The sequence below is a fragment of the Gordionus sp. m RMFG-2023 genome, chromosome 4, assembly GCF_954871325.1.
Source record: "Gordionus sp. m RMFG-2023 chromosome 4, tfGorSpeb1-WG-v2, whole genome shotgun sequence".
Classification (NCBI taxonomy): Eukaryota; Metazoa; Nematomorpha; class Gordioida; order Chordodea; family Parachordodidae; genus Gordionus; species Gordionus sp. m RMFG-2023.
In genome coordinates this window covers 6,955,023-6,968,557 of record NC_088778.1, presented here as the reverse complement: position 1 = coordinate 6,968,557, position 13,535 = coordinate 6,955,023, and the positions used below count along the sequence as shown (strand labels likewise).

Genomic DNA, 13,535 nt, shown 5'->3' with positions numbered 1-13,535 from the left:
CTCATCATATACACAGGAGAGTGGTGGGGGGGGGGTCCGACAACTACCTTTAAAAATTTGAGTTGGGATTTTTTTTTTTTAAATTTAATTCTTTTAATGTTTTACTATACCCATCGATGAAATTTTTAAATCAGACATCATTTTTTACATCAAAGGGAATGGCGGAAAAGTCAATCATTCTTATTACTATTCATTATCATCTTCACCATTATCCGCGTTCGATCCTTGTTGAGATTTCGTCCATAACTATAAATGACTCCCATTTCAATTTGCCAGGTAATGTGAAATATACAATCATTGTCCAGATTTGAATGCCATTATTAGAATCTTAAGCATTCAGAATTGTGATTTTTCCATATATCATATCACAATGTTTTTTCTTTCTTTTAACCATATTTAATCTTTCAAATATTTTTTTTCTTAATAGATTACAAATATTTATTCGTTTTTCTGTAAATATTTCACTATATTAATTCTATAGAATATCAACCTCCTTTAGATATTTTTTCATTTCAAAATTTTAATCTATTCTGATCATTCAGGTTATATTTTTCTTTTTACATATATTCAATTTCAGGAAAATTTTTTCATAGCTACCGAGTTTTCCCATAATTTTTCATGCCATTATCCATGATCCATTTTTCATATTCCGCCATTCTTCCCATTTTAATTCTGCTGGAAAATTGTTATTTCCCCATTCTTCTTTGCCAATCATTATTTATTCTTTTATAACATTTTTTCATTATCATATTCACTAATATTTTCTAGGATATTCCCCTGTTTAAGTGAAACCTAAAACCTTTTGATATGCTTTTTATTAATTCTAAAATTGAGATTCATTTTCCCGAAATTTATTTCCAAAATTATCCATTTCATTTTTTTTACAGGATAATCTCCAGTTCATGCGAAATCTACCCTTTTGGTATGCAAATATTAATTTTAAATTTATTTTGGATTTCGTTATTAACACATTTACCATCCAACCTTCCATAGGACACAACAAAATCATTTCTTTTTTTATTTCCCTACAATCCACCGAAGCATAAAATTCAAAAAATTTATTTATATTATTATTTTTAAACCGGGATTCAGGTTATGCATTCCTTAAATTTTGATTTATAGCATTGTTCCGTATTTAAATCACTTTATTAAATCTTTACGATTTTCCATTTGTCAATGCTTGTGATTTTTCGCATTATTAAAACTTCTTACTTGAGTCTTGGTTAGAAACCACCTCCATTATTACCAGGTATAGACACTCTGCAATTGTCGCTACTGTATCCATCCAACCAGTTCACATCTGGCACAAGTATTTTTTTATTTTTATTATCACAAACCTTGGAATGTGCCCATATTTTCTATTCAAACATCTCAGAATATTGTAATGCTCATTCCTGGTTTATTATTCATGTACGACAAATAAAATAATATTTTCCCTATAGAAACCAATCCTCATAGTATAACTACGCTTATTTTTTAAATTATTTCCCCAATTATTTCTAATATTTTCATCATTCCCTATCCTATTTTTTTTATATATTAAATCATCATATTTTATCACTTTTAATATCTAACGTATTTGTGAGAAATCAATTAATATTTTAATTAAAAAAACTTCAATCATTATTATTGTCAAAATTTATCCAACAATTAATCATGTTCTAAATGATAAAATACAAATATACATAAATTGAATTAATATATTCAAATATTTTTACATTTTATAATCCTTAGACCTTTCGCATAAATTTAAATATAATTCTTAGATATTTTTTATTATGTTGATTCATATTGTTTAACCCTTTATGTAGTTCTTTTTGTATCATGACATCACTTTTGCAATCCTCGTAAATTTTTCAACAGACTTTCCAAACTTTTTATTTAAATAAAAAATAATTTTCAAAATCCACAATAATGTTCCTTTTCCTTTTCCTGTACTAAATAAAAATATTCTCAGATCTTTTACAATAATTCTCATAAAAAAATTGTCTTTTTTTCTTTGATAAAATAAACAAAGTATAAAATTAAGAGTTAATAAAATTACAACACATATATATGTACTAATAAATTATTAATGTTTCCTAAATAAATAGAAAAAATTAAAAATAGGACAATCTAGATCATAAATAATTTTGTGACTCCTTCATACTTTTTATATTTGTAGCGCTGTTAGTAATAAATCTGTGCGATAACTATTATAATAATTTCTACACCTTTGGCCATAAGCGGTTTTTTGGTAATGTTGCCAGCAATTAATTTTTTATTTCCAAAAAAAAATGTTAACTTTTAGAATTTTTTTTTTTTATATAATATAATATTTAAAAAAAAATATCTAGATCCCCATTTTTTTAATCATAAATAAAAAACAAACGGGTTTGATTTTAATAACGAATAAATGTTGTTTTGAAATGTGGGACAGGATTGTTTTATTAGTAAATATTATGTTATAAACAATATATAATTCTAAAATTTAACATTTTTTTTGGAAATAAAAAAAATATTGCTGGTAACATTACCCAAAAACTGCTTTGAAAAAACGTTCTGTCTGGAAATGGCCTTTTAAATATTTTTAATTAGATTTCATAAATATTAGGCAGCTTAAATATTTAATTTCAGATAAATTATTGACTCATTTTAAACATTTGATCTATAATTAACATTAACGCTTCTAGCACTAAGAGGATGAGTTATGCTTAAAAATCGACAATGAAATTGAATATATTATGAATTTCTTTTTTTGTTGTTTCTAATTTCGTATTAAACTTTATTTTTGTTTAGGAAGGTGGGTGGATAGTAATATTGTCATTGGCATAGGGGATGATGATGATCCTGCATTGACATGCCGAAAAAACATATGCATATTTTTATTATGTATTATATCTGATAAATAATACGATATAGAATCGCTATTAGGTGGTGCATAGCTTAATTTGATCTATTACGAGGCTATTTTAATATACTTAAAATCTTAGAGTTTATACTTACATTTTTTCCTATTTTTTTAAATAACCCAGATTAAATTGTTTTGGCTTTATTCTAAAAAATTGTGTCTCATCCACATTTAATAGTAAATTAGACATACTATGTTTTAACAGATTTATTCACAGAAGTCAGATTTAAATCAATATATATCGATTTCTTCCATCATGATTTCTAATTTGTTATTTGTATTATAAATACGAATATAATTGAATAGCGAATGTTTAAGAGATACTCATTAAATGTGTATTATTCGATATTTTTTTATGTTTTAAATTTATATATAAATATATATCTATAGCTTGAGCATAACAAAGCAGTATTTGGCTTACCAACAATTAGTATCGATTAAGTCTTTTTTTGAACAAACCACCAAATAGGATATAAGTTTACTTATTGCGCATTTTTCCTTTTGCATTAAGAAGAAAATTATTTATATAATTTATGCTAAATACATTTGCATGTCCTAAAACCATGACTAAATATATTATTAATAAATGAACTACTTTTTCATTGGACTGCTATAAATACTATAATTCAAACTAATTTTATTTTAAAATCATCTTGAAAATAACTACATCTTAAAATTATTTCAAGGATATAAAATATATTATTTACTAAGAAATATTTTTTTTTACTTAGAATAAAGTAAAACTTAAGCATAAGGAGCTTAACTTATAGAAATTATATGATATAAAAATGAAATTCGTAAAATACTTAATTTTCTTGTGTCTTCTTCTATTATCCATTATTCAAAGTAAGCCCAGAATAAATAATTTTTGAATATGACAATTTTAAGACATATAGTGTTATAGCAAATTTATATTAAATATATATGTGGTAATATTCTAGAATAACGATCTATCATGAATCCCTATGTGGGATTCAAAACTATTCATCATCTACAAGGGCCGTTTCTTATTTTAAATGATTATTATCGTTCAAAAATATTAAATTTATATTAAAAATATAATATATAAATTAAGAGTAGTTTGAAAGTTCACTGCATACTTTAAATTCATAAGGTTTGTATTGGAATATATATCCCGTACAATTAGATTTTAATTTTCTTTTTTAAATCATATTTTTATTTATTTTTAAATTTTATAAATAATTTAAGCCTAGGTTTTATGTCAGATTAACAACTAAATTCTTTCATTTTTATTTAAAATTTTTGTTGTTAAATTTCCATTCAAGAATGTTAACCTAATTAATATTGAATAATCAAGATATATTAATTTATATTCTTATTCTTTCATATTATAATTTACTTTATATATGATATTAAGTCAATTGTGCATATTTTTTTAGATAAAGATAATTTACCCTGCCTTGGCCACAATATGAAACATTACTTTAACCAATAAAAAATTAAGGTTACAAAATCTAAACTCGGTAAATTGTGTCCCAACTCAAATATTTCCTCAATTGTGGAATAATCGTGGGCAGTCCCGAACCACGCAGCCATCTTTAAGAAAAAAATGGGAAGTTATCTGACTAAACCTGCTAAAACAAGATGGAACTCTTTTTATAACTCAATGAAATTAATAATCTTATTAAGGAGCATACCAATTCGAATAATCTTGTGCCAACGAATTGCAGACATTTTTAGATAAGGACAATTCGTTCATATATATATATTGTATGGTTAGTGTTGAAAAAATATATGTAATATTATTTTATATTTTATGTAACCTGTTGCTATGGTTCTTTTGATTTTAGACTATATGGGAAATCAAACTCCCACGATATAGCTTCAAATAATTTCAAGTTTTGTAAGCCATTTATCAATGCAATATCGAAAGACATAGATGAAAGGTATATAGTAGAAATATTGTTTATAATTTATACTTTGACTATATTTATTTTCAACGAATACGTCTATAAAATTGAATATTTACTATCATCAGCAATAATTCACCCGCTACTTAAATTAGATTCGTCCTGGATAAAATTATAGGTCAACGAAGATAGAAAGCTTGAACCTATTTCTAGTTTAGAAAAATATATTGACAAAGACAAAGCAGTAATTCCTTTAAAAAACAACACACATACCAGATTATTTTCTGATAAAGATAAATAATCAGGCGTGATTTATTGTGAAACTTCCGAAGATGGTCTAGGAGCTGTTATCGCACACCGATTTTTTACAAGCCTGGAGGCTACGAGCTTTCGAAGACACCTTCTGTGTTTGCTATCGAGAAGTTCCATTACTATATTTATGGAAGATATTTTATTTTGGTTAAGGATCACAAACCTTTAAAATATATCTAAACGATATATTAAATCACAAATAACCTTTAAATACGGTGGGCGACGATGCTATTAAATTACCACTATGAGATAAATCATAGACTTTGTAATCGAAACAAATGTGCCCTCTGACCCTTTGGGGGTAGAGAGAGAAAAAACTAATAAGGTTTACAAAAAAAATTCGAAGATGAAAACAGGGAAATAAAAATTAATTTAAAAGAAGATTTATCTTTCACTCGTAGCTAAGTCATATGTAAAACGAACGATGATATCAATCTGAAAAAGATTATTAAAATCACTGGTATATTGATATTATAAATAATTCTTCGGAGATTTTAAAAAAAATAATTTTTTCTTTTATAATGATAGGATTATTATCCCTGATGATTAAATAAGGAGGTTTTGAATGTTATTCATCAAGGACATCCGGATAAGGGGATAAAATCATTATTTAGATACTATGTTTTTAGACAAATCTTGATTGAGATGTTGAAGATTTTGTTAAATGCTAAATACTGCAAGAGTTGTCAGGAAAGAAGACCGGGAACCAGAGAAGTGCCGTTATACAAAGGAACTTTCCTAGCCGACCTTGGGAACAAATACACATTGATTTGACAGGTCGAGTATCTGGAAACTATCGGTTAATTTGGGGTGCCTTCACCAAATGGGCTGAAGTTGCAATTTTAAGACATATTAATTTGGTGATTGCAATAAATAATCTGCGTAATTATTTCGCTAGATTTGGGTACCTCACTACATTGTTTCATATAACGGCACTCAGTTTACTGGATCTGAATTCAAAACTTTTAAACAACATGAAACATTTTAGATCGGCCTCTTATAACCCCAAATCGAATGGTTTAACTGAGTGCTATCGTACTATAAAGAGGCACGTTTCTATGCTAGAAGTATGTGTGGGACTTTGGACCAGTTAAATTTAGCGAATGTTTTAATTACTCAATATTTCAAACTACCGGTAAATCCCCTGCCGAAATGACGTTTGATAGGCTCAGGACGACGTTAGATTAGTGGGAACTATCTACGAGCTAAAGGACTGAAAAAGCATTATGGAAACAAAAATATTATAAAGATAGGAACTTTGAGCACCGTAAATATGAAGAGAAGCAAAAGGCTTGGGTAAAAAACGAAAGAACTGCGGGATGGCATGGAGGGTCAGTGGATCAATGGAAAATATTGTATGATGTTAAGTTTGAGGGTATTGTAATAAAAATCATGTTAACCAACTTAACTAAAGAAATAAAATATCCATAACAATAACGGTAGATTTGGACAATGCAGAACATAATAGAAATACAACTCAAAAACATGTAATTGAATATACACTAAACAATAAAATATAGGCTCTCTATTACACGAGGTTTTACAGTACGGGTAATTCCACTTGTTTTGGTGATAAACAAAAATATTATTACATAATAAAATTAAAATAATTAAACTTAAGTAATTTATAAAAAAGGTCAATAATAATTACGCCTCAAGCTCTGCAGGTCATCTGGAGCAGGATTTTGGCCATGGACGTACTATTACACTGCTGCGGATTGAATATAAAAAAATCTAAAAAATAAATATATTGGTTTTTCACTTAAATTGTAGGTAAAAGATTATTTATATTTATAATGATTATAAAGAGATGAATATGTGACCTGGCCCATGCAAATTTTTTAAAATAATTTAAAGATGAAGCCATTTCATTCCAATTTTTAGAAATTATATAATGTAAAATAAAAATTTAATTTTTTGAAAATAAATTTAAAATGGATAAATATCATATAAGAAATTAATATTAGTATAATAAAAATGAAGAATATTATAATGATGATTTTAACCAAAAATATCAGTCTTGTTAACGCTCCTTTTTAAAAGTAGCGACTCCCGCTCCCGCTCCTACCTTCTCAAAAGGAGCGAACTCCCGCTCCCGCTACTACATATTAAAAGGAGCGCTCCCGCTCCAACTAATGGAGTGCCGCTCCATAACCGCTCCTTTGATTTTCATTTTTTTAGAAGGTACACGAAACAAAATCATATTTTTTTATCAAAACGTTTTATTTATATTATATGATATATCAAAATATTTATAATCTTTTATTAGCTTTTAAAAGTAATAAATTTTCTAAATTAGAATCTAACAAACACCCACGCTTCTCCCCTAAGACCTGTTTTGCGATACTAAATAGGCGCTCCACAGGAGCACTAGAGGGAAGCGGGGTATTGTATTTAATATAAATATTTTTTAATTCATGGAAATGTTCAAAAATAGTAATATTGCTATCATTATTTAAAAAATATCTATCCAATATATTATTTTCATGATAATCGATTTCATGGAATCCAAAGAAATCTTCCAAATCATTACAAGGTTCCCGTGAACTAGTTGTAGCTATTTTTCCGTTGGGTATTTGTGTCCTTAAAAAATTAATTAATCTGGCTTTTAGTTCCATATTTTTTGGATCTTTTATCCATTACCAATTTATATATCTATAAAATGAATATTAATATGACTTACAAGATTTTTCAAAAAATTTTCAATATAAAAAGGAAAAACTGATGTTTAATGTTTCAAATGATTAGATGAAAAATCAATATAAAACTCGGCTCAACATTTAATAATGAATAAATTTAAATAAAATAAAATTTTATTTTCATTAAATTTTAATTAACAAATATTATTAATATTTAAAAAATAATATAATTTATATATTAAATTTAAATCCAGCCCTAAAAGGAGCTACTCCCGCTCCCGCTCCTCATTTTTAAAAAGGAGGGGCGATCCAGCTTTTTTTTAAAAAATGTAGCGGCGCTCCGGAGCGCCGCTCCTTAACAAGACTGAAAAATAAAGAGAAATAATTATTATAATAATGAATATAAATTTTCAACGTATGAACGAAACATAATTCATATAATAAAAATGGGATCATATGTGAAAATAAATTGGGATCATATAAAAAAAATAAAAATGTAGAAATTATTCATTGAAATAGAAATGAATATTATCAAGAATATCATTAAATTATAATGTTTAAGGAACTTAAAGAGATTATTATAGAAAATATTAAAATTACATTAACCAAAGTATATGTGTATATGTATAGTATTAGTGAAATTAAGCGTCTATAAATTATTAAGAAATTTCAGTGATTATGAAAATAAATGATGATAAAATAAATAGAAAATTAAAGTTGATAAAAAATTGATAAAAGGTGATATATTCCTAAAATCAAAATAAAATATATAAAATTAAAAAATACGTTTGAGATTAACGAAATGTTTGAGAGAGGTAACACAAAATGAATTTATTTATGAAACCTGGTAAAGGAGAATAAGTTTGATATGATATTATTTAAATTGAAAAATAAGGGTGTAAAGGGTGATCTACATCGGGCTTAATTTTTTAAGCGCGCCCTGGTTCGAAATTTTTAAAAAAGAATTTGTCGGGCCCGGCCTTATCCAGAATAATTTTTTTTTATTTGTACCCTAAAGGCGGACCAAAAATAAATTATTTGTCCTGCCGGCCTGGCTGGCATTTATTTAAATATAGAAAAATTAGCGCCTTGTTTCTTGAATGAATTATAAAATATATCAATTTATTTGACATAAATGTAATGATATTATATTCAAAATTTTAAAGCCCATCCTGGCCTAAATTTTTTTATAAATATCGACCCAGTAATAACTGAAATTGTTTAAAAAAAATAAACTCAGCCCTTATACAAATATTTGAAATTAAATTAATTAATAAATCATACTGTTATCCTTTATTCCAAGGGTGGATATGGGTCTGCTAATCCCAGGTTGACAATTTCTAAGGCGCTTTCTTGATCAAGATAATGATCAGTAGGGATTAAACTAAGAGAATATAATAAATTAAATTAAAAAGTTATATATAAATTTTCTATTCTTTTTCATCATGATTTATAATTTGATATCAAATTATTTTGTTATTTTTATTCATAAATTGAATAAAGAGTAATTCTTTTGAAAGATACTCAGTAAAAGAATATTATTTCTTTAATGTAATAGAATCAATAAGCCCTCACCAATTAATACGCTATGCTTAGATTAACTTATTACTTTGATAATTTGTACTATTAACGAAATTATTTAATAAATTTTAGGCAAAACAAATTTACATATCCTAAGCCAAAGTAATCAATAAGTAGACCTTTTTTGTTAGCCAACTCTAGCCTTACTCAAACTTAAAATTATCTTGAAAATACCTATAAATTAAAACTGTTATAAAATTAGATTGTTTACCATTAAATATTTTTTTATAGAATAAATTGTAAATGTTATATAAGGAGCTGAAGCCAAAAAAATTATAATATTAAAAAATGCGATTTGTAATAGACCTAATTTTTTGGTGTTTTTTTCTATTATCCTAAATTCGAAGTAACTGAAATTTAAATTGATAAATGTTGAAATTTTAGAATATATGTCTGAATATTTGTAAATATCTGACATTTTTCTGGAAACGATTACTGGAATATTCGCATGAATTTTCGGAAACAATAAAAATCGTATACAAGGGCGATTTTTAATTAAATTTTTTTTTTACTTTACTGGAAATTTATTGTAGCATGAGTTACCTATTCACTATAAATTTAGGAATTTTGCCAAATATGTGTGTGGATTTTAATTTATATAAAACAAATGGGGCATATAAATTTAGCGTTAATCTTAATATTGGCTAGAATTTGCAAGATCTGTAATATACAGATGCTAAAATACATTTCCGGTAATTCGATAAAAAAAAATGTAAATGATTTAAAATTGAGAAATATTAGATCGTTATTCCAGAAAAACATATACATTATATTGTTTATATAAGTCTCAATTAAGACAAAGGATTTAGTTTTGAGATAATTTTAACTCATTTTATATATTATATAAGTGATGACAGCTGGAGAGGCTTATAGAAATATCTTAACTCACTGAGAAAAGATCATGCAGATAACTATCTAGAAAATCGTCTAGTTCCTCGTCTAGGAAAATGATATTAACAATTTAATTGTTTTTTGAACTCTTTATCACAATTATTCTTATCATGTACATTCGAATAATAAATATATTTCCTTTTATCATCAAATTAATTTAAAATTCATATAATACACTTTTTTAATCATCAATTACTTTTTTATATATTCGCATTTATATCGAAATTTAAAACTTTTACATTTATACAATAAGCTAAAATTCGATATAACTAAATTATATACTTGTTATATATATTTATTTTAAGTTTTAGTTTTATTTTAATGATATTTATTTTAGTTTTAAAGTTTTAATATCTTGATGATTATAGAATGTGTTAAATACATTATTCTACGACCACACCTATTCTCTCTTTATATAACAGTTCACTAATCTATAGGGTCATAAGTTTTAAATTCCTAATTACAAATTGTTTGGCTTCTTAATTTTTTTAAAATTGGGCATTTGAAAATTTACGTCTTATAGGTCACTATGAGTCACTGACGTGAGGTATAAAATTTCTAATTTTGAACTGTGATTTCAATTTTTTCCAAAAAAATCTGCGTGCTTAGGTGTGAATAGAAATTTTGCACTAAATTTTTATTTTAGGAATATATAAATTTTCTATTTAATAATAATAAAAAATTATTATCTAACTCAATTTCTTAAACATCACCGTCAAAAGCGCACTTATTTAATCATATTTATAAGTTAAGTAAAAGGTTTTGTCTATTGATAATGTACAACATTTATTTAGAAATTAAAGCAAAATTCTTAAAATTTAAAGAGGCACTCAGTAAATGTATGTTCTGATATTTTTATGTCTTAAATTTATGAATAAATATATATCTATAGCTAGAGTATGTTATATGGTTAGAATAAATGATACATAGCGTTATTTGTCATAAGAAATTTGCTAAATAACACCCGAACTTTGCTAAAATGCAATATAATCCATATATTTTTTAATATATTTTAATGGAATTACGTGGTCGACTCCGTTCGGTATATCATTCCCCGTCACACTGAACTTTAATTTTAGGAAAAATTTTGATACCTGCTGAATTCAAACCCAGAAATATTGGTTTAGTGATACACGTAGTCACTGACTCTACTCAACAAATTTTCTTATATTAAGGATATAATTGTGATGCTATCTAATATTTTAATAAAGCAGATAAAAACGTTTCAACACTATGCATTATTACCCATAAGAAACTTCAATAAATAGTACTGATTAAAAAATTTTTTAACACCAATTCATACACCTGACAGTCTAATATATATTTTTTTTTTTACATGAATAAAATTATATAATTTATGCATAAACAATTTACATGTCTTAAAGCCACTTAAATATATTATTAATAAATAGACAATTTTTTCATAAGTCAATCCCAAATAATCATTACTTAAACGAATTTTTTTCTAACATCATTTTAATCTATAGACTAAAATTGTTTCATGGATAAAAAATAGATCGCTTACAACAAATGATTTTTTTTACATAGAATAAATTATAATTGCTATATATAATAAGTTGAAGCTAACCAATTATAGGATTTTAAAACCGAATTTATAAAACGCTTAATTTTTCTATGCCTTATTCTATTTACCCTTAATTTAAAGTAATTATGAATATTAAAATTTTAATTTATATGGTTTTAAATTAAAAAGCGTTGTCTCAAGTTTATTTGCTATAACATATCCTGAATATCAATTTTAAGAATCTATTTTGAATCATCTATTATGGTCATTTTTAATTTTAAAATAATTTAAATTTGACGGAAATGTATTTTAGCCTTTATACCATATAAATTTCTTTTTTGATAAGATAAAGAAAATTTTAATTCTATATTATTATAAATCCTTATATAAATTTAAGAGGGCTGTTGAATTAGTCGAGGAGAGGCCTCTTGATAAATATCTAAACTCAGAGGGAGATCATAGAAACAACACCTTAGGAAATCTCCCAGTTCCACGTCTAGAAAATGATATTATCAATTAAAAATATTTTAAAATCTTTATAACCATTATTTTTTCAAATGTTTCACATTTTTATCAGCTTGTTTATAATGTTTATATGATTAATAGTTTTGAATTCCTAATTTTAAAGTCCTGGATTGGCTTTTTGATAATATTTTTTTAGAGGTAGGCATGGCCTTTTCTCACCACACGATAATGGGTCATGACGACTACGTGAAATATGAAAGAATCTCTAATTTTGAGTGGTGACCTCAGCGTGACTGTTTTTTTGGAAAAAAAATCACTAAGCCTAAAAATTGTCTGTTCTTAGAGATATATTAATTTCAATTAATAATTGTAATATAAATTTAATAATTTTAGGTAAAGTTATATGGTCTGTGAAAATTACAATCTTATCATAGGCAGCTATTTTTTCCCTCAAAACTATATCCAAAACCAATTTTTTTTTGCAAAATTTAATATTCACAAATTTAGTCAAAAATTTTAATAAACATAAATTTTTTAATTCCAAAAATTTTTTTTCTGACATGCATTTTTTTTTTATAGAAAAGGATTATTTTTTTTATTTTCATTAAATTTTTCTTGTCTATTTATTATCCCAACTATTTTTTCTGAAAATTATTTATATTTAATACTATTATGTAAGTAATATATAATTTAATCCATAATAGGATATATGATTAGTACATTTATTTAGTTTATTAAGGCCTGCTGTAATGTAATATTTAAAGTTAATCCATTATTGGAATTATGACTACAAATTGCAACTATAAGGTTAATTAGACCCATATGGTGTAAGTTATAGTTAAATTAAAATTATAATCACAAAAGACTAGTATGAAGAGCTCTATTGATCCCCCACCCCCACCTCTTTTTTTATGCGTTAGCATATTAATTATTGTTATTTCTCCTTTTCCCCATGTAACATACTTTTTCTCTTTTAAAATTTTATTCTATGCATGTAGTAATGTTATATTTATATATTAATGGACTTTTTATTGATAATATTATATTAACTGTTTTTATATTATTTAACGGCTGTAAATCAAATATTTAAAGTATCGATAATTGTAAAAGTTAATTTATTTTCTTGTTGAAATAATATTCAAATGTTTTTTATAAACAATTAACTTATACCTTGATAAATTGTAATAAACATCATTATTTTATTAAGAGTATATAGCAGAGACCTGCAGTGGTACCATTTGCACGGCCCGGCCCGGTTTTAAATTTTAGGCCCGGCCCGGATATTTAAAAAATTTTTTACGGCCCGGCCCGGCCATATTTAAAAATTTAAGGCCCGGCCCGGATATTTTTTAAAACGGTTT

The 13,535-nt window shown here is 25.5% G+C and overlaps 1 long non-coding RNA gene across 4 annotated transcripts in view; it reads right to left on the bottom strand.

Moving 5' to 3' along the window:
• Window positions 1-7,139: 7,139 nt before the first annotated feature.
• LOC135927988 (uncharacterized) overlaps window positions 7,140-13,535 on the bottom strand; it is a 29,708-nt gene continuing 23,312 nt past the window's right edge. For all 4 annotated transcript variants that reach the window (XR_010572217.1, XR_010572218.1, XR_010572219.1 and 1 more), the window contains 2 exons: window positions 8,997-9,096; window positions 7,140-7,656 (listed from right to left, as the gene is read on the bottom strand). This is a non-coding gene — a long non-coding RNA (uncharacterized LOC135927988). The remainder of the gene's footprint in view (window positions 7,657-8,996; window positions 9,097-13,535) is intronic.